The sequence below is a fragment of the Dioscorea cayenensis genome, unplaced genomic scaffold (genome assembly GCF_009730915.1).
Source record: "Dioscorea cayenensis subsp. rotundata cultivar TDr96_F1 unplaced genomic scaffold, TDr96_F1_v2_PseudoChromosome.rev07_lg8_w22 25.fasta BLBR01001034.1, whole genome shotgun sequence".
Taxonomy (NCBI): Eukaryota; Viridiplantae; Streptophyta; class Magnoliopsida; order Dioscoreales; family Dioscoreaceae; genus Dioscorea; species Dioscorea cayenensis.
The window spans coordinates 1-20581 of NW_024087425.1; the positions used below are offsets into that span (position 1 = coordinate 1).

The 20581-nt window shown below is 46.2% G+C and overlaps 3 pseudogenes; 2 read left to right on the forward strand and 1 right to left on the reverse strand.

The window, feature by feature from the left end:
* The first annotated feature begins 5357 nt into the window (after positions 1–5357).
* Positions 5358–6264, forward strand: LOC120255507 (annotated as a pseudogene).
* A 117-nt stretch (positions 6265–6381) lies between these two features.
* LOC120255508 lies at positions 6382–13680 on the forward strand (annotated as a pseudogene).
* A 1060-nt stretch (positions 13681–14740) lies between these two features.
* Positions 14741–18976, reverse strand: LOC120255510 (annotated as a pseudogene).
* Between the last annotated feature and the right edge of the window lie 1605 nt (positions 18977–20581).

Genomic DNA, 20581 nt, shown 5'->3' on the forward strand with positions numbered 1-20581 from the left:
TTTCTCTTGTTCGCGAGAGACCAACGCGGTCCGGTATAACGTAAACTACTAGCCCGTGGGTTGAGATTCGGCCCGGCTTGGAAAGTCACGGCGAGTCGCAGTGAAGCTTACGATGTGAGGATTTAGCGACCGTGGCTTAGTGATCGGTCTTGAGTCTGTTTGGCCGACTAAATACTGCGCTTTTCACGTTCGGTTTGGTGTTGCAGTCCTCTTGTCTCGCATGCTCCAGAAAAGAGACCACATGTTATGTTCACCCAAAGAAAATTACATTTTAGCGGCGGGAGAAGGAGCATCAAGGCGCATGTCTGAATCGACATTCCCTTCTTGATGACTAAAGGCTACAATAGAGCTTGAAGCTGCTTCGTCATAGGCAAAGGTTGGAAGGCTCAACACAAATGCTTTCGGTTCTCGAATAGAAGAGCTTTCCACGTTGATCACGGCTTTTCGGTATTGCATGCTTGAGGGTTTGAGAATTCCCCTCACTCCACTGCGCCTCCGCAGCGTATTCCGCATGTGTCTCCCTGCTCTGGCGTGTGCTTACACTGCTGAAGGCTTTCACTATGACTTTCAGCTCGTATTCCTCCGTCTTGGTTTGCTAAATTAGCATGTGCCAGGTTAAAAGGGGATGTGAGTGCGAGATCCGTTTGAAATCAATGTGGCAGAAGCGAACTGGGTGACCTTTAATTAAGGAGGATGCACCCGTCGGGTCGAGTTCCAGCTGGACGAGTTAGCTTAGTTTGTAACGTCGGATACAAAGGGAGCTGAGCTGTCGGATCGAGGTGAGGAAAGACTTAGTATGGCTCTCGATGGATGCGAGATAGATGTGAGAAATGCATTTGAGTGCTGATCGAGATGTGAAGTTTCGAATCTTGACTTGACCCAATACCGCTATAAAGGGGTTTTAAGTTATCTTGACTTATTACAGGAACAAGACCTTTGGAAGACTTCTGACTCATTCAACTCAAAACTCAAATAAAAAGCAAGCTCAACTCAAAAGATGCTCGGTTCGAATGAGCGAGGGCTGCTCCACCAACTCAATAATCATCGAGAAAGGGCATTTCAGCGGCAGGGTTGAACAAGATTTTCAAGTCCCGAGGCTGTGATACCGATCAAGCTTCGAATTTTCTTTTTCAAACAAAGTCCCAGGCCAGGAAGGAAGCCGAAGAAAGGTCCGTTGAAGGATCAACTGAACCATCAAAAGCGGAAGTAAAATTTTTGAAGAAAGAGATTAAGAAACATAGAGTTGATATAGAAGCATCCGAGCGAGCATTTCCGATACTGAATCACTGTTGGTGGAGCAAGGGCGGATGCTATAGTTCTTTCAATTTAAAAAATCCCAACTAAGTGTGAAGCCGGAATTTATGATTCTCGAGAAAGAATAAGGGTAGGGGGTTATGATATTGTTTCTTTTTTCTATCTTACTTCTTATTTATTAGAAAGTTAAGCTTCAAGCAATGAATTACTCTATCATAATTCATTTAAGTAACGCTCCATGCTGTATAAAGCAATGACGAAGGAAGAGCTCGAAAAGAGCATAATCGCTTGCGATGCAAGGAGTTGCGATGGTTGCAAGGGAAAGGTGTCTTGCATGGGTTGTGCTTTCGCTGAAGGGAGGGCAAAAGAGTCTGTAGAAGTGAGTACGAGGTTCAACTGGGCGTCAAGATACTCTTTCTGAATCGCTACGAGGGTTTTTGTGTTCGGTTCGAGCGTGGCCATAGTAACTAACCCAGAGGGAGCCCTATAGAATATTCTATTCTTTTGCCTCCGCTTTAAATAGCTAGAAGAAAACTCATTGCTCATTCGGAGTTCTTGTCGGTAAAGTAGATCGATGAGAGTCGAACTCCCATTGCCCTTTTTGTTACCCAGTACAACTGGGCGCTTCCATGTCCAGTGAGCGTGATCGGGGATGTAGTAGTTTATCCGAGTATATCGAGGAAACCAGTAGTATATCTCGTTTGCGGGCTAAGCCTATCCAGTAACCTCTTATCGTGCTGAGGCTGCTCCCTCCCTTTCTTAGAAAAAGTTTCGACAATGCAACAGAAAAGAATGGGAATAACTTAGGGACTGCAACTCAAACTCGAGCTGCAATCGATGCTTTTATAGAAGGAACTTTTACGACTTTCTTATTAAAGAAAGACTTTCCTTCTATCCTCGTTTGCTTGGCCATTGTCCGCTTTCAAACTTTCTGCCTGAGCTTGCCTTGGGAGAAAATCCTTTTTCTTTCACGTGAGGGGCTTACTTTTTTTCCGCAACTAGATATCCCCCAGACTAGCAATGGAATGAAAAGGGAGAGGATTTTCCTTTTTACTGTTTTTATACCATAGAACCATTTACAAAGTACAACTAGTAATCTCATTCCGGAGCAGTGAGAAGAAAAAGAAATCGTTCGAGCGGGACGAAAAAGCGAAGTAATTGAATGGGCTTTGCTTAACACGTTAGCAACCAAATTAAGCCTATTTCAGCTAACCTTATTCCTTTAATAAAGGGACGGTAAGTAGTCGCATCCGGCTTGAATTTTTTTCTTTATCCTTTTTTTATTTGCAGCCTTTAAAAAGCTTTCCTTCTTTAGAAAAGAAGAAATGTGAAAGCTAGCTTTGATTGGTGGGTATTAAACCTATCATAACTCTTCTATAAAGAAAGCTTAAGTCGACCTTCAAATCGAGTCCATGACTTCCGACTTTCAAAGAGTTGCCACCTTTCTTGCTTACTTGTATGGCAAGGGACTTTATTTGACCCACATCCAAGGGATAAAATGAATTCTTCAAGTAGATAGATTACCTTTTTCTACAGCTGGCTCTTTAGGGGCCGATTATCTAGGCTTTGGTAGATTAGATGAGGCTGGCAACTCTCACTCTAACGGCAACAGGCTTTCTACCAATGGATTTTAGGGGAACTCGCCTCCTCCTCTACCGAACTTCATCCTACTTCTCCTATTAGGGTTTTCCATGACCATCCATAGGTCTGCACAAACCCAGTCAGCTTTGAGCTACCAATCGGGCTTATTCTCCGTCCCTTTCTCATCAAAGATGTCGCATCCAGACTTCTCCGTGCCCGGCCCTCGCATACGGGATTGCCACCTCCTTGTTTTTTCTTCGAACTTCACCACCCTCTCGCTCCCCCTACATCTACTATCACCGTACCTTCTACAATAGCCTTCTCTTTGTTGGCCATTCTATCTTTGTTTGCTATCAACCGATCCGAAGACTCGAATCTCAAAGACCAGCGCTTTCCTTCCTCTCCGATGGTTCCTATCTTGATTGCACGGCGAGTGTGCTTGTCTTGCGCCCGATTGATCTTTTCGGGGATGAAGCGTATATACTATTATCGAAGGGAAGAGGCGACATCCGAGCTGAGTGTTCTCTCATTCACTTAAGAACATAGCGAGGGTGCGGTGCGTGCGCACCAAGGTGAATAGTTTGATTTTTCTACAAAAGCATGAGTGAAATGATCTAAAAGAAGCCTCTTAAGGGTCACTTTCTTCCACCACTTTTTTAAGTAGCCAAGAGGCAAGTCTTGGCGTTCTATTTCCATAAAAAGCTCTTCCTAAAAGCGAGGGCCTTCTCTCATCTAAAAAGCTGGTCTCTTATCGGGGAAGGCGCCGCTATATGTTTTAACACAAGCAAGTCACATACTTATATTTATTCAAAAGGCGCTACTTCTAAAGTTGAGCACCCTAGATCGAGCTGCCCGCCCGGATGATAAGATCGATGTCAAAGAGGGGGCCCGTTTCTCCACGAGGCATGGCTTTCTAAATAATCAATGACCAAAGAAAGAGATGATAAAGGACCAACGACGATTGATAAGTGTCTAAATGTAGGTGTTTTTCATATATGTATCATATGCACTTTGCATGTATTTTTGTGAGGTTTGATGCCCGTTTTCAGCTTTAATCGTCTATTATTTGCTTTGTAGGGCATATGGAAGCCATGGAGAACAAGAAGATATCATTTTGGCAATAAGAGAAAAGCGAGAATTTCATACTACCCCCATACTACCCAGATTATGGGGGCCGTATCTACTATAGCAGACGGATTGAGTTTGGTGTTACGTCCGATTTCCATACTACCCGAGTATACGGGGGCCGTATGGAGGCCGTATGCACCCGTGCGGAGCAGAATCTAGGGGTTTTACGTGTGCTATACGACCCCCATACGACCCCTATATGGCCCGATATGCCTCGGGGGTATATATACTCACTTTTAGGGGCTGATTAAAGAACTTTTTGCTGGCCGACTTTTGGGGAGATCATTTGGGAGATTTTGGGCGACCTTGGGGAGGAGAAGAAGGGCAAGAAAGCTAGAAGATCATTCAAGCCCAAGGTCCAAGGCTCTCAAGGCAAGAAGGCAACATCATTCAAAGGGAGATCGATCACGACTTGAAGGAAGGAGAACGCGGCTAGAGGAAGCGTCATTCGGCATTCCTTTGGCGGGGAAGCGTCATTCGGCATATTCTCGCCTCATCCTTCACCATTTTCATCTAGGGAGTGTCATACTATGTCTTTGTTTCATGTTTTTGCTTGATTGTATGCTTTGTTATGAGATGATGACACACTAGACCCCCCCAAGGCCACGGGTGTTGGTGAACCTTGGGGGTTTTATCATGTATTTTGGATGATTACTTGTTAATTCTATGCTTGGGTATGTTTGAGATCTAATCCATTGTTTTTCATGCTAAGTGTTACACCAAGGAGAAATCCGTAGCTCTTTTTATGAATGATGCATGTAGATGTGACTTGCTCGCATGTATTAGGTCATGAATGGATTAGAAGGGGATACTTGTATCATCACGCCTAGAAATCGGGTGTTTGGTAGCCCTCCATGTAGGTTTAATCCGAAGAAGAGTAGGTTTATTCCTAAGCGAGATTTCCTTGTACTTAATGCAATCGTAGGAATGTAGATTTGGAAGAAATTCCTATCTATGTTACGTATGGGATTAGGGTTCAATCGCCCGAGAAATTGGGGCTTGTTCTAATCTTGGAATCTCATGGTCCAATTTACCCTTGCATCTTTAAATCATCATCCATGTTGCGTGATAACCCTCTCAAGGGGATCCACATCCATAGGCCTTTGCACATCATTGATTCTCTTGCTTGCTTATTGCTTGTTCTCTCTAATTTGCTAGCAAATCTTGTGTTTAGTTTTATTTGTATTTAGTAGAGTAAATCCATCACTTAAGATCTTAGGCTGAGATAATAGCTCGAGAAGGAGTAATAGGAGATCCTTAGCCCCGTGGAATACGATCCTCGTGTCTTTGCACGAGGTATTACTTGGCGATCCCGTACACTTGCGGGGAAGCGATCAACGATCTTTGAGGATAAGGAGGAGGAGCTTTCATTGAAGTAGGGGCAGAATCGAATGATGACGAGAGAGAATGAGACAAAGCCTAAAGGGAGAGCACTTAGACATTTCACTTTTGAGTACGGGGAAGTCCACGGGGAGGGAATTTATCCGGGCATATTACATTTCTCACCGAGGGGGTGGATCGAAGCGATTGCAGCGAAAAATGGACCTGAAACGAAGCACTTCATCTATTGGCATTGTTGAAAGGACCGAATATGACCCTAATCATTCTTCTCGGATCGCTCTAGTACGATGGATTGAGGGGGTGCTGCTATGCCGCCAGAGGAAATGCAACACGATAGAAGAGTTCGCTCCACCGCATAAGATCCTCGAACCTACCACGACCACCATCTTTTGCCAGTTTTCGTTCTCTTCCCTGCCCGGGAAAGTGGATCAAAGAAAGGTAGCTTGCTCCCCAAGCCAAGTGCTTGCTTAAGCTTTATGTAGTGGTCGGCCTTCCTACCGAATGCCTCCTTGGTCGAAGAGCCAAGCTTGGGCAGGGAAGCAAACAAACTTGCGTGAAGGATGTCTTCTTCTACTGCCATGTCCTCTCCCTTGGCCAAGGGAGAGTGCATCCACTTTCCTTCGGTGGCGCTTTGGGTTTCCCAAGGATAGCGGTAGGCTGGGGCAAAAGCCCAGCTTTCTTCGCTCCGCGAATGAGAGAGAAACTCACCGGAAAAAGACATTTTTCTCTTTGCGAGATCCAGAGTGGAGAACGCATTGCGTTCTCTAGGGCACATAGGATCAAACATAAAGCAGGCGCTTTCTTGGCGAGTTTGAGGCAGCAAGAAACTTTAGGGGCTTGTTGGAGCTGCTGAGCATAATGAATCGAAGCCGAAGGCGGATGAAGGTAGCTTGCCCAAAGCCTATAGGCGAAGGGCCGAAGGATGGAGTGTGCAAAGTAAATCGCGCACCTGTCGTGTGACCCGTTGGTCCTAAGCAATATCTTTCACGGAGCGACCCACATAGAAACAGACTCTCCTTTGAGGGAGGCAAAAAAATGGAACTTTGGTCCGATCACGGGTATCCAATCCTGCCCGAGATGTCCAGTGGATTCCGGGGCCTTGATGAATGGCCGCCAACATTGTTGTTAGAAGTGCAAAAAGCCGGGTATAGTAGGATGAACCAATGTGAATGAGTGTAAGCTTCATTACCCGAACACGATTGGTGTTGACCACACTAGGTGCTACCATGGTAGCAAAAGAGGCCAGGCGGTGACAATTGAGAGGTTGTCACTGAGCATTCTGTCTCACACGGAATAGAGGTCAAATGGCAAGGCAAAAAGGCCATACGCCCAGGTGGCTCCTCGCGAGTATAGCTCACATAAAAATCTGATTGGGGGAATGGGCAACACCCATGAAGCTCCGGCGGAAAGGGAAGACCTGCCATGCTCAGTATGCCCATGGGTGCAGGATTCTTCGAAAAAGCCCGGGCTGACTCGGAGACACGGGACTTGGCTTAGAACCGAATGAAGGGAAGCTCTTCGAGCTTTCTCCGCCAGATGACTTATTACGTGGTCGGCCTCGCTAAGCTCGCTTCCCCCTTATGAAACTTCATGAAGTAGTCGGCATTCTATAAGCAAATTATCGAGTTTACAAAGCTTTGCTTCTTGTAGTCAGCCCTCCATGCCTCCCTTCATTTGCTTGCCTCCTTCCAGCCCGAATGCCTACTAACGTTAAGCTAACCACGGTAGCTCACCCTTCGGGTCTCGCAGGGAAGCGCAGGAGGCCAAGCATTCCGCCAGGACGTCCCGACATGGGAGCCCCGTTTGCCTTCACATTTACGAGTAGTCTTTTCATTTTTCTTTATTAAATATAAAAAGAAATATATATAAGTCACTAAGTTTCAAAAGCAAAGGTGAACAGCCCCTGTTGTGTAGTCAAGGGCTTATAAGGAAGGAGGCATTCGGTGGGAAGGCCGACCACTACACTACACGAGAGATCTCTATACCAAGTAATGAGTGATAGCGGAAGCCAGCAGCGCCTATAGGCGAAGGGACAAAAAGCCCGGCAAAGGTTAGACACGATTGGAAAAAGGTACGAGCGAAATGCAGTTAAGGTTACGAAGTCACTTAGCCTCGGCTCGGCTAAAGGTTATGGAATAGCAGTTAGGTTTTTAGGTAAGTGAAACTAAGGAGCTGGCTTAGCTGTTCTACAAAGGAGAAAAGCTAAGGTTACAGAGTCACTTATCCAGTCTACAAAGGGAAAAAGGGGTTGAGTGCGAGTCCACGTCAGTGTGGAGGCTAAGGAGCGGGTTTTTAAAGTATTCACCGAGACTACAAAGAAGTCAGCGAGAGATTAGCTCAGTAACTAAGCGTTTCGATCGAAAATGAAGCCCCAAAAAAAGAAAAGCAAAAGAAGTCCGGGAGCGAAGATGCTTCTCTAATAGCCCCGTTGAATAGGAGGGTGAAGGCTTTTTAAAAAGTTTGATAGAGGGGCTTCGACCTTCTTAGGAAGAGCTGTACAAAGGCAGACTCACGATCTGATTCGGGAGCCGAAACCATTACACGAGGGCTTAGGTCAACACTTATATATTAGCGATCATCAATTATAAGCGGATGAAATGGTGATGAATTGCGATTGGTCCAAACCTTCTAAAAAGTGGCTTCTTGTGACACGCCCGAATGCCCATACATATCTTCGGTTCCAAGACCTTGTTACGCACGATGAATAAAGGTTGGGTTGAAGAGACAATCATTTGGCTGCTTCTTGGCCACACCCCTACTATAGATACTGAGATACTTGATCTAAATTCTTAAGTAGGAAATTGCATACCATTAGCTAATATATGTATGGGAACATGGAGTACATGATATTGAATGTCATCCGGTCAGCTAGAAAGCTGGCTCAAGCCGTAGGAACTTATGCAAAAATAATTAAGGAGCCGACCCATAATGTCTTGTCGCGGCTACCTTCGGGTCTTGAAAAACTCATAGATTCCCGGATCTTTGAGCTACTATTGGTATAGTTTCCAATCCCAACCATGGTGCACGTAAGCTTAGAAAAGCGAGGAAAAAGCCGGTGGTTAGGTAGGCGCCCCATTGGTCGTTGTGTTGCAATGAATCCGATGAGAAGCCCACCAAAGCGAGGATTTCGAGCGATGGTGGGGGTGGGGAAAGGCGGGAATTTAGTTCATGCCACGACGATCTATATTGAAGGGAAGTTTTGTTGATGCTTTCCTGTTTAGAATAAAGAAGAACGAGAGAAAGTCTTTTAGCGAGGAAAAATTTGGTCACGTAGACCTTCTATTTCGCGAATTCATTGATTGCTCCGTACTCATTTACAATCAAAAAAACTCCCCGTTCATTGTAAGATCACTTTGAAGGAAAGGTTGGTCATAAATTTGGAGAGTTTTCTTTTACACGGAGACGAAGACCTTCGAGAACAAATAAAGGAAAAAGGAAAGGGGAAAAAGGGGATAAAGTAAAGTCTAAGCACCATATAGCACGAAAAGGAAATCCGATTTCGGTAAGACTTGATCCGAATCGTAGTTCGAGATCAAGTTGAGTTCGATGAGGGTGACATGCAAAGTCACCGAATGGGCCCGAGTCCGTCTTTTTCGTGATCTTTGTCCCATATTTCTTAAAATAAAAGGCGTGGGAGGGCGTTGCGAGATGTCCGTGAGCGGACACAACTTCTTCTAATGCTAGAAGACCACGGGGAAGACACCGGGACAGAGCATGTCGTGAAAGAGCGCACACTTGGCGGGCGTGCTTGACTGTGTCTTGAGTGCAGTTGAATGTAGATATCATGAGCGAGGTGTAGGATACCCAGGCCAGAAACTCGGGGCAAGCACTCCCCTAATGTGCCGATCGCTAGGCGCATCCGAGGGCCCTGGCGCCCAGCTCCACTGTAAAAAGGCCAAGCCGTCACTGATCGAGAAGTGAGCGCATCTTGAGTTACGATAGGCTGATTCTACGAGCGCCCTAGCCCTAAGAAAACAAGTGCTAAGTTTCATTTCAGATCAATGAATAAACCGAAAGAAGAGACCTTTCTCGCTCGGCGCCGCACTATGCTCCGCTTCAACAAATGAGAGTTTTTGGTGGAGCCAGTGAACCACGCCCGGTGGTTAGATGTGTGGGATAGAGGGCTCGTAGTACACGATAAGCGCGACTATGCGAGTGGAAGGGAAGGAGCCTAAATCGACCACCTTTCTTTTTTTATTCAAAGACACAAAATCACGAGTACGAAGAGATTGGACTCACGGATGAGACCTTGCGACTACTGTTCCGAGCGCCTGACCCTATCTTGATTAAGCGAAAACCCTATCCAAAAGTAGAGCCTAATTGAAGCTGTCATTTAAATCATGAAATAGAGAAACTTTTTAGGGATATAGATAGAGTCTCGCTCGAGTAAAAGAGAGTTGTAGATTCAGTAGAGAGAATCGAGTATGCGCGCTACAAAAATGTAGCCCGACCGGTTTGAGTTAGTAGAAAGAATACGATTACTTGAGTCTTGACCCCTCCGGGGAGCCCGCGGTTGCTGGCGCGCCCACCCGTCGATCTGTGTTGCCTACGCTTGCTGCTTGCGGCATGGATTCTTTAGATCTAAAGAATCCATGCTTCCCGAGCGAGACTCTATCCGGATCTCAAAGAATAACGAGATAGGCGGCGGCGGGCAAAAGAAAAGGCGAGGGCGGCCGGTTGGGGCCTTGGCGATACGTTCTTCTTTCGAGCGTTTTGCCAATAGAGCGAGGGCGTCCATCGGGGTGGGGCCTTGACTTTCAAATGATAACTCGTTTGTTCTGCGGTGAGGGGCCTTTCACGAAAACCAAACCACCCCCGATTAAGTACCGGTTGCTTTGTTGGTAGGCCCATTTAGGTTAGGGGAGCATTGTCCCTCGGTTCTTACTAACCTCAGGGGTGTAATCGACATCTAGCTTATTATCGGTAGAAGTTTCATGCAAGCCGACCTCGGCTGTCCATTTCTTATTTATTAGGGGCACCCCTAGTGGACTTGGTGGTGCTCGTTTCATAAAACCGAACAACTCCGAGCGTTAGGGAAGACCACTGGTCGAATCGGCCGAGGCACTTTTTCTTACTTATCCGAGGCGAGCGTTAGCGGCTTTTCGACTAAGAGCGTTGTTGCTTGATCGCGGGAAGGAGCATCTCAAAGTATTGGGCAAAGGATCAAGAACTTTTACTTTGTCCCCCGGGATCCACCACGAGGTTGGGTTTGAGAGCCGTGTGATGGGTGACTATCCAGCGACGTTCGGAGAGCACTTGTATGTAATCGCGCTGGTGAATGGAAGCCTCGCACGCAAGAAAGAAGTGGCTCTTCCCACGGCTCAAAAAAACTTGATGAGTCGCGATCCGCAAGTGCCGGAGTCGTCAAGTAATACCTCTCGTGCGAGCACGAGGAGGTCGTATTCCCCAGGGCCCAAGGATCTACCCTTACTTCCTCTTACGCTATTGTCTAGCCCGAGCAGTTCGAAAGGTTTCTCTAATCTATTAAATTAAATAAGATAATTACAAGTGGAGACTAAAAATACGGAGGGGTATAAAATCGGGGAAAGGAATGGTCACGGATCGCGGATTCCCTAGGGGCTACTAAAGTGCACGGGATGCTAAGAATGTCATGCAATTGAAGGTTTGGACCTAGAGATTTCCTAGATTAGGTCAACCCTGATGGTCACGACCATTGACCCCTAATCCGGTATAAGTATTGACACAGAATTTGTTCGATCAAATCCTCATACGATTGCATTAACAAGTGGGAAATCCCTAATTAGAGCCGGAACACAACTAGGTCTAGCCCCTAATGGTGGAGAGTGCGAGAATACCCGATGGTCACGGCGTATTGGTACATGAATCCCTTCAAACTTGGTGTGTCTAGTACAAAGGGCGATGGTCACGCTACCAAGTACAACCTAGCAGTTGGTTTCTAGAGTTCTCATGTAAGCAACACATCAAATGCACCAAGAATGAATCTCAAAAACACAACAATTGCAATAAACAAACTTTAATCATCCAAATACACAAGTTCACCCCAAGGTTCATCGGCATCCGGTGACCTTGGGGTCTACTACATCCATACAAACAAATCCAAGCAACAAATCCATGCAAACAACTACAAATGGCATAATAAAAAAACTCCCTCAAACAATGGAAGAAGGAAGACAAGCCAAGCTAGGTGGAAAGGCTTCCACGGACGCCGCAATGGGGGCGGCTTCCCTCGTCAGTCTACAAACTCCCCAAAGAAAGAGATCGGTGAAGATCTAGCCAAATCTGAGCTTCTCCCTTAGATTTCCCTTCTCCAAAACATGTAATCTTGCCTCTCAAAGACTGGTGAAAATCGGCAGAAGAACTCTCCCAAAAAAACTCCTCTTCTTGCCCTAGAAGAAATCGGTTTCTTATATACCCCGTCGAGTCCATGCGGGCTCCATGCGGGCGCATGGAGCCCGTGAAGCTCACGACCCAAATGCCCAAAAACACGCGGTGCTACGGTGCTCGACTACGGCATTTTTGATACAGATACTTTTGCTACATTACTTTTGCTACGATTACGAGACTTGAGAATTCCCAGCCAAACCTCACGGGCATCCATGCGGGCGCATGGAGCCCGTGAAACTCCCAAACCAAATGCCCGCGGCAAGAACAATGACACCTACAGCCCGCTACGATGCGCTACGATCTTGGGACCCCAAAAAAATGCCGTTTTTGATGTCGAATTCATCCGATTTGCATTTTTTGAGCATTGTTTGACTCATTTAAGACCTACAACACTGAAATAACCAATTTAGAAATAAAAAGCGGGCATCAATTCGTTAACATGTTCACAAATAATACACGATTAATACATATAAAATACATACATTTAGGCGTTTATCAATCACCATTGACTCTCTTTATTATTATGGTAAATCCGTCTATCAAGATGTCAATCTGAGATCTTATTTCGGTTCGATACGTCCACCTACGATACTCACCTTTGGCTTTCGTCTCGGTAGGTGTATTATTCTACATTTTCCAAAAAGGACATTCATTCATTTCTTTCTTCCCCGTCGACCACTACGACTGAAACGACGCGACAAATCAAGACCCGGAAAGGAGAAGGGCCGGTGGTGGGCATTTGGGAAAGTCGGGCCGATCGGGTGTCTTCATTCAAGCGACGGTACAGAGGAAGAACGAAACGAAGTGAGAGGCCGGGGGGCAGGGAAAAGAGTCGAGTCGATCAGGCTCGACGACCGGGAGAAGCAAAACGAAAGAAGGATTTGGCCGAAAAAAAGATGCAACGCTATGGATACCATGACCGATCACCATCGAGAAAGAAGAATTTTTCTACATCACTTCGGGTCAGCGGGGCCTTAAAGCATCCTAAATACGCCGGGGTTGTAAATGACATAGCGTTCCTGATAGAAAATGACGACTCCTTTCAGAAAAAAACGAAGTTATTCAAGTTGTTCTTTTTACCAAAGAAGTCCCGCTCTGACGGCCCGACGAGTCATCTACTAAAAAGGACCCTCCCCGCTGTGCGCCCCTCTTTGAATTATTCGGTCATGCAATACTTATTGAATACAAAGAACAAAATTCCGATCGAGCCCGTCATAGTTCTCAATCATTTCGTGGCACCGGGCGTAGCTGAACCATCTACGATGGAGGGAGCGAAGGAAGGAAGCTTGGAAAAGAGAATACGCTCTCGCATCACTTTTTTTGTAGAAAGCTCGACCAGCGAGAAAAAAAGTGTTTGGCCCAAGCCAAAAAGAGGTTGATCCACTTCATTCGCTTGGCGAATGATCTTCGCTCATTGGGAACAACAAAAAAACCACCATCTCGCTCTTTCCTTTCTTCGGTGCTACCTTTTTTTCTTTCCAAAGGGATGGGCTTGGGGGTGTATAATAACCTTTTTTTGGACTATGCCCGGGAACTAGTCCTAGGTCGATTAAAGATCAAATGTTGGAACCTCATGGGTAAGGATAAGGTAATGGAATTGATAGAAAAAAATTCATAGAACCTAGGTGGGATAGGAGAATTGATAAAGGGAATAGAGATGATGATAAAGATCATCCTGAGAAAGCAGAAGAATTCCGTACGGGTACAACTCTTATTTTAACGAAGTGCAAAAAAATGCTATCTTTTTGTCTAATAGAACAAAAGACTAATACCTTAATTGAGTCGGTAAAGATCAAATCTGTTTATCAAAAGTGCTTCTCTGATTGCTCAAGACATCTCTTTTTCAACCGAGGAACAATCAAATCTCATTTCGTTACATTTTTAGTAAAATAGTGAAGGATATTCCATTAATAATGCCAAAAAGGGGTGGAGGGATACGTATTTGTTGTTCGAGGTCGATTAGGAGTTGCGGAAATAGCTAGAACCGAATGCGAGAAAGTATGGAAATGACTTTTTCGGTTCTTTGGTGAATTAATCGAGCGACTCAATTTCTCTGACCGAGATGTGAAATTAATAGCAAAGTGAATCGACATGTCAATAAGGAAGATTATTCCCAACGTCAAAGCCTCAGTTGATCAAACGTCGTGGGTCTGAAAAGACAGAGCATCTGGTTGGATATTCATGGGAGGCATTGGCCGTCAGTGGATGACGAGGAGCTGAGATCAGAGTTGGAGTGGGTTGATTGCTGTATCGGCAACCACTCGAGGAGCCCACTTGACTTAGAGGGAAGAGGCAGCAAGCCATAGAGATTGAGAAGAAAGGGGTAAGTTCAAAGGCCCTGTGATGTATTCGATTTAATTTCTGTTGCTGCTACTTCTAGTTCAGCACCTGTGCCGCCATTTCCCTGGGAACTCCAGCATGAATTTGAAAACCAGGCTTCTCGGGCACGACCGTCGATGGGGGCAATTCCAGGCCAGGATATGCGGAAATTTCATTCATTGCTCCACCGCCTGCTGACTGCAAGTAGTGTTTAATAGTGCAAAATCATCGAATTTCTCGGTCTGGACTTTGAGAAAATAAATCTCTACGAAATTAAGAATTTCATTTAGTTCCTTACTAGAAATGAAGACCTTCGCTCTGTAGCGGCTTCCCACTGAAAACCAGATGTGCTCGAAGCGTCGCCAAATAACTGGCACTGAAATCAGCCCATGCACTTCATGCGAGCAGCTCTTTCTCGATTTGGCTACGAAAGGTTCTCTCTTTCTATATTTTTATAGTGTGAAGTTGACCACTACTACTCGACTAGTTCCTAAGGTGCCAGTTAGTGGTATCTTTTTTTTTTCTCGCCGACGGGAAAAAGAAGGCGAAAGAAAATAGAGTTTGTCCGGCTTAAAAGTCAAAGTACTTCTCAAAATCATTCTTCTTTCGACGGTTGGTCAATTCGGGAAGCTCTCTCCCTCGCTAAATGACAGAAAGAAAGCTTGACTCTAGCTTCAGCCTTACTTATTCAGGGGGATTGAAAGAAGAGTCTCTTTGTTACTTGTTTCATAGCTGTCAAGAACCCCTATAGACGATAAGGTTATTAAAAAAGGAGGTCAAGTTACGAAGTCACGTCGACGTAACAGGGGAAAAAAGCTATCATCGATAGACCCGCTTCCATCGCTTCTTCAAGACCTATGTACTTCTTCCTCCGTCCCGGCCGTAGCCGAGCAAGTCTTCTTCGCCACCCTTCCACTGGTCGGACCCTCACTCCATGAAGACTAGGCTAGGCTTTTATTCGCAATAGCAGCCTCTGCCTACTAATCCTTGCTTTCTCCGCCGGGATGGGTGGGGATAGGCATTTTTTTGCGGAAGGTTCTAACACAAGAGAGGCAAAAAGAGATTCAGCTAGACGTCCGTAATGGGAAGTAAGCGCATCAGGGAGATGGACGGATGAAACAGAGCAAGGGAAGCGTAGCATTGGACCTCCCAACAACAACCCCTATTTTTCTTTCCGGTCCCTGACGGCTATTCGAAAAGCAAGAGGGTTTCACCTTTTTTTTGTGTTGAAGGCGGTCTCATGGACCGGTCGCCTTTGGTACTTGAGTAGTCAATTTCGTTCAGTAGCGCCTAAAAAAAAGAAGAAAAAAAATAGGGCTATAAGTTGACCGTTTGCTATTGCTATTGCTATAAGGACTGCTCGCCTTTTGACGGCTTGGCTTCGCTATCGCTCCTATGTAGTGGTCAAGGAGTCTTCCTACCATACCAGAATGCCTATATTATAGTGCGTTAAGCTTCGCCAGAAGCAAGCAAGACGAGGAAGCGAAGCTTCGTAGACAAGGCTCGTTCCGTGCTTGACTTACGAGCTCGTGTAGTAAGGCCTCGCCCTATTTCTTCAATAAGGGCTTATGCACTCCACTCGCTGTCTACTAAACCGAGCGAAGCCTTCCTGGAGCTTCCCCCTTCCCTCACCCTACAATTTTCTTTCCGCTCCAGCTTCCTCGGTTTAGTTGGTTTGGAGGATTAATTGATTGGATACCCGAGAACCATAATCTTTCAAAGGAACAGCTTCTACGACGATAGATAGGGGTCAGGTTTGGCATCTATGCCCCCTGCCCTCCAAACAGTATGAGAGCCTTTCAGCTCGTACTGCTCACACTCCATGATCTTCACGGCGGCACCCCCGCCACCATAGTGTGAGCTGGGAGCAGCTCCGAAAATCCCGGCCTACTAAAAAAAAAAAGAGCTTGAAAGTCAACGTCAACAACAAGAACACGAAAAAGTACACCTTGCTTGCCCACTGATCTGATCATATGTGAAATCCAATCCCTTCGCCTCGCCATGCCACTAGATCTATAATGACCGGCGAGTCGGAACATGTACATAACCACGCAGAGCGCCGGGCCGGGAATCGGAAGTCCTTTATGGAAGGGTGGGAAAGAAAGGAAAATGGCCGGATTAGCAGGAGGGAGGGCGGCCCCACCCTGAAACAAAGGTGTACGTACATAAAAAGAGGCTAGTTATGTTGGTCTCCTTCCCATCTATATTGACCGGGAAGAGGGGGGAGGCTCTTGCGGAAGCCCTGCCCGCCCTTCTCTATTTTGAGGGATCCCTCATATTGATGATTCCAGGCTTTCCGGACTCGTAACAGACGGCTAGGAACAAGAAGAGGATAAGTAGTCTCTGCCGTAGCAGGTCCTTCTCCTTCCGCTGAGACGGTTTTGTTCGTTCACCGCGGCACGAAAAATGAAGAAGCTGGAATAACTCAGAAAGAGGCCGTTGAGAGCTTTTTATAATAACTGTACGATCTTGGACTGGCCCCCTTCGCATGACCTAGAATGAAAAAGAGGTCCGTGCTACTATAAGGCCTCTCAACTCCTCCCTCAGGACACTGTTGCCTTGCCATGGGGACGGGGTAGCCCCGACTTCTATAGGTCCTTGGTTCGACCTCCTAATGAGAATTGAGGTCCTTGCGCGGGCGTCTCATCCCTAAGACTTGCTTGCTCTGTATGGAGTGCCCCGTGGTTCCTCGAGTGCCAGCCGCAGAGAGGAATGCCATCAACTAGGGCGCTATTTGCCACTAACCACTCGCTCGCCGGCCGCTCGGGCTCCGCGTTTCAAGTTTGTTATCCTAACCGTCTCCTCTGCTCTACCGGGAGCCTGGCCCCTTCTTCTATCTTATCTACTGCCTTGCTCCTCGGCTCCCCTACTGCTCCAGCCGCTCGCTGTAATAGCTTGCTTCTCGGGTGGCTCGCACCCCCGACCCCGGGTGGTGCGGCTGAGCCAGAGTGGGCTCAGCAGTCGGCCTATGTATCCGGGCGCACGCGTAAAGGCATGATTAGTTCCACGAATCTCACTGCACTGACCATAGTAAACTCCTTCTCGTTGTACCAAAATTGAGGTCTGATTTGAACGACCAGGTACAGCATCACATTTGACACCTGAGGAAGGTACAGCCCAACTATGAAGTACATCAGCAGGTGTTACAATCATACGTAGATGAGTTTTGGCTGGTACAACCACTCTATTGTCCACTTCTAATAAACGTGATTGACCCAATTCTGGATCATCTTCTGGAATCGTATAACTGTCAAAAGTGAGTGACTGTTCATCGGAACTGTTATAGTCCGAATACTCATAAGGTTGGGTCGACGCCCGCCTCCCCCCAAACTTGACTTGCAAGTTTCCCCGCAAAAAGCTCTCCACGCCTACTCTTAGAAAGAGCACTATTCTTCTTTAGTTAGGTAGTTTTCTCCCCTCTCAGAGACCGTAAGACCCCGGTGGAATCGAAGGACCGCTTACTAATAGGCAAGTAGGCAAGAGGGGACCCTTTCTCGCCCAGCCCTACCTACTTCAGTTAAGCTGGAACCGAAAAAGACCTGGTTCCACACACATGAGACAGGCAGAAGGTATGGGACGACCAGTTCACCACGGAAAGCGAATTCGATCCTATAGTCGTCTTTATTAGAAAAATGCGCAGTGGAAAGCTAGTCGGCTCGGCGAAGTTTTAGGCCCCAATAGATCAGATCAAGAGTGATTCCTCACCTATCCTGTCAGGGGCCAAGTCGAACGCTCGAGTATAGATTCCTTATGCTCATGTGAACGGCCGGCCCCCGTAGATCTAAAAGGATCCATCCATAGGGAAAGTTTGTCCACGAAAAAAAAGTCGTTCATGAGATCTCGAATTCCCACGTTCCAGCGTGCATTATGCCAGCAGGTCCCACCCCCAATTGATTGAGTCATCTTATTATATATAAGGACAAAGTCTATATCCTCTATATAAATCATAGGATCACTCTCTTATTAGGTAAATTCTCTGTGACGTGACCTCCCACCGTTCACGACATCCCGCTGCGAACGGCTCCTCGGTGGAGGAGTAGAAGCGCTGGTCCCCTTCGGTCAAGTGCTTGTGCCTGCTGTTACCTACCGTAGGACCTCCGTCCCCAAAGCGAAGAAAGAGGAGCAGGAACAAGAGGTTGTCCTCTCCTGACCCAGTAGTTCCGCAACGACTACCGTGGTTGTTGCCAACGGGGATCCCCCATTCCGAAAGGTAACGGGGCCGGCCGTTAGGTCCAAAGTTGTATGCCACTGCTGTGGTGCCGATAGATTCACGACTTCAGCGCCGTTATCGGACATTGCTGGCTGAGCATCTATTTTTTTCGTATATCGCTCCACACCGAGAAGAGGTATGTGTACCTCCAGCAACAACAAGAATGGAACCATAGGCTCCTATGCTGGGAGCATTTCGGGGGTATAGGTCTAACCACCTCAACTCACCCTTTCTGGCATGCTATAGTTCTTATAGTCTCTCGACGACGGGAATGGGAGATTACCGGTAAGCCAGATGCTTCGCGAACCACCGGTACATTTCGTTGCACTTATATCACCCTTGTTAAGAGGCGCACTCCGATACCATTGATGTCCAATAGCTTTGATAGTAATGGCTGGATCTACTACTACCTCGTCCATTGAGTATAACAGAGCAAACGATGGTATAGCAATGAACATCGGGATGATACTTGGAAATATAGTCCGAATAATCTCGATAGTAGTTCCATGAACAATCCTTAGCGGGATTGGATTAGTTTTTCTCGTGGAAATGCCATAAAGCGCGAACCAGCATCCGTGATACGAAAACCAAAAATCAGAATGAGGAAGAAAAAAAGATATCGTGATGTAAGTCAATGATTCCTTGCATAATAGGTGTTGCTGCGTCTTGAGATCCTAATTGCCATGGTTCCGCAGCATCACAAGGAGCGATTGTGAGGAATCGCCATTCTAATTCTATAACAATCATTGGAATTTCCATTCCATTCTGCTCTGCTCGCGAAAAATCAATATAGAGACTTGAATAGACTTGGCCTTGGTTTTTTTCCAACAAAAAAAGTCTGATGGGATTGATTGGCATTCAATGCATGATTTTTCGATAGGCTTTTTTTCATTTGTGGTAGACTGAACACCCGATAAAAATCAAAGAAAACTACAAGAAGCCCTATTCTTGAAGTGAACGGCCGCTTTCTTGGAACTCAACTTATTAAGACATCCTCTTGACCTTTGACATAGGGATTCTTTTGACCTTAGATATCGTCGTTTGTCCTTCGCAAGTGCGCTCCGCGAGCACTGTACATCTCATCTTTCTTAGATGAAAACAAAACACGCCCTACATGCTTAGATGAGAACAAAGGCCTCAACTAATAAGCAGAGCAGAGTGAAACAATAAAAGCAGGCGTGCTCTTATTTATTAAACGTTATACGATGCCACTATCGGGATTCAACGATGCCAACTAGAGCTACTGACCAGCAAGCAGCAAGCTAGCGTAGGCAATAGTGTCCGGATACACCCCAGTGCTAATAGCTCTAGCTTTAGATTCGTAAGGCTAGCCAGCCGACTTATATACTAATACTAATAGGTCGAAATAAATCCCTTTTCGAACAAGAGAAGAGACTAATGGAACGGACTCTGGAAGTGCTGTAAGGCTAGCAAGGTACTCAGATAGGGCGAGGAAGATGAAGGGGAAGCTTGACTGAGCTACGGTAAGAAAGCAAGCGCTAGTAGAAGGCTAATGGAACACTTACTTGGTCAACTTCAAACTGACTTTCTTTTTCTATATCAAAGATAGAACAAAAGTACGCCTTAGCTAGCCTATCTAATCTAGTAAGCGGTTAAGGCAAGTGGAAAGAAAGGACTGAAAGCAGAGGCTGAAGGGAGTGGATCTTTTGAAACTCCTACTTTCTCGTTGAGATTGGGCGCAATAGGGGGTGCTTCATCTGTCACGGCAATCTTCCCTTCTTCAATCAGATCTTGAATCTTGTGTTGAAGATTCCTACAGCGATTTGTGGGATGGCCTTCATTCTTTTTGCAATTTGCAATAGGCGTTTGGATTCGGGTTTGGTGGCTGACGCTTAGGGAAGGAGCTGAACTAAACCCCTGCTTAAGCAGCATTGGAATAATTTTTGCTGGCGTGAACTGCCGCTGAGGCGCCACTTGTCTCACCATTGGGAGGAACATAATGAGAGTTCTGCGGTTGTTGGGGGTGCTTCTGCTGGATGGGCTGTTGCACAGGCGAAGGCGCTCAGGTGCGCTTAGAGCCTTATATTATATATTATAGGCTCAGGAGCCACTTGAGGGACAACCGCCATCGTCCTCAACCAAAGAAGTTAATTAATTGTGGGGGACTACTGGTTACTTGACCTCCAACACCAAGAGGTAATGGTGCAGGAGGAAGCCGAAGCCAATCATAACATTGAAACAGAAGGCCATATTTTGGAAATCGATTTAGTTGATTTGGCTATGACGGTTTTGGCATGCTAAAATCGAAAGACCGGGGGATCCAATAGAACGAACCTCCACAGGAGTGTTTAGGTCCAACGCGACGCTATAGTACCATGACCCATAGGAGAGAATGGATTTAATCCAATTATTTTATAACCA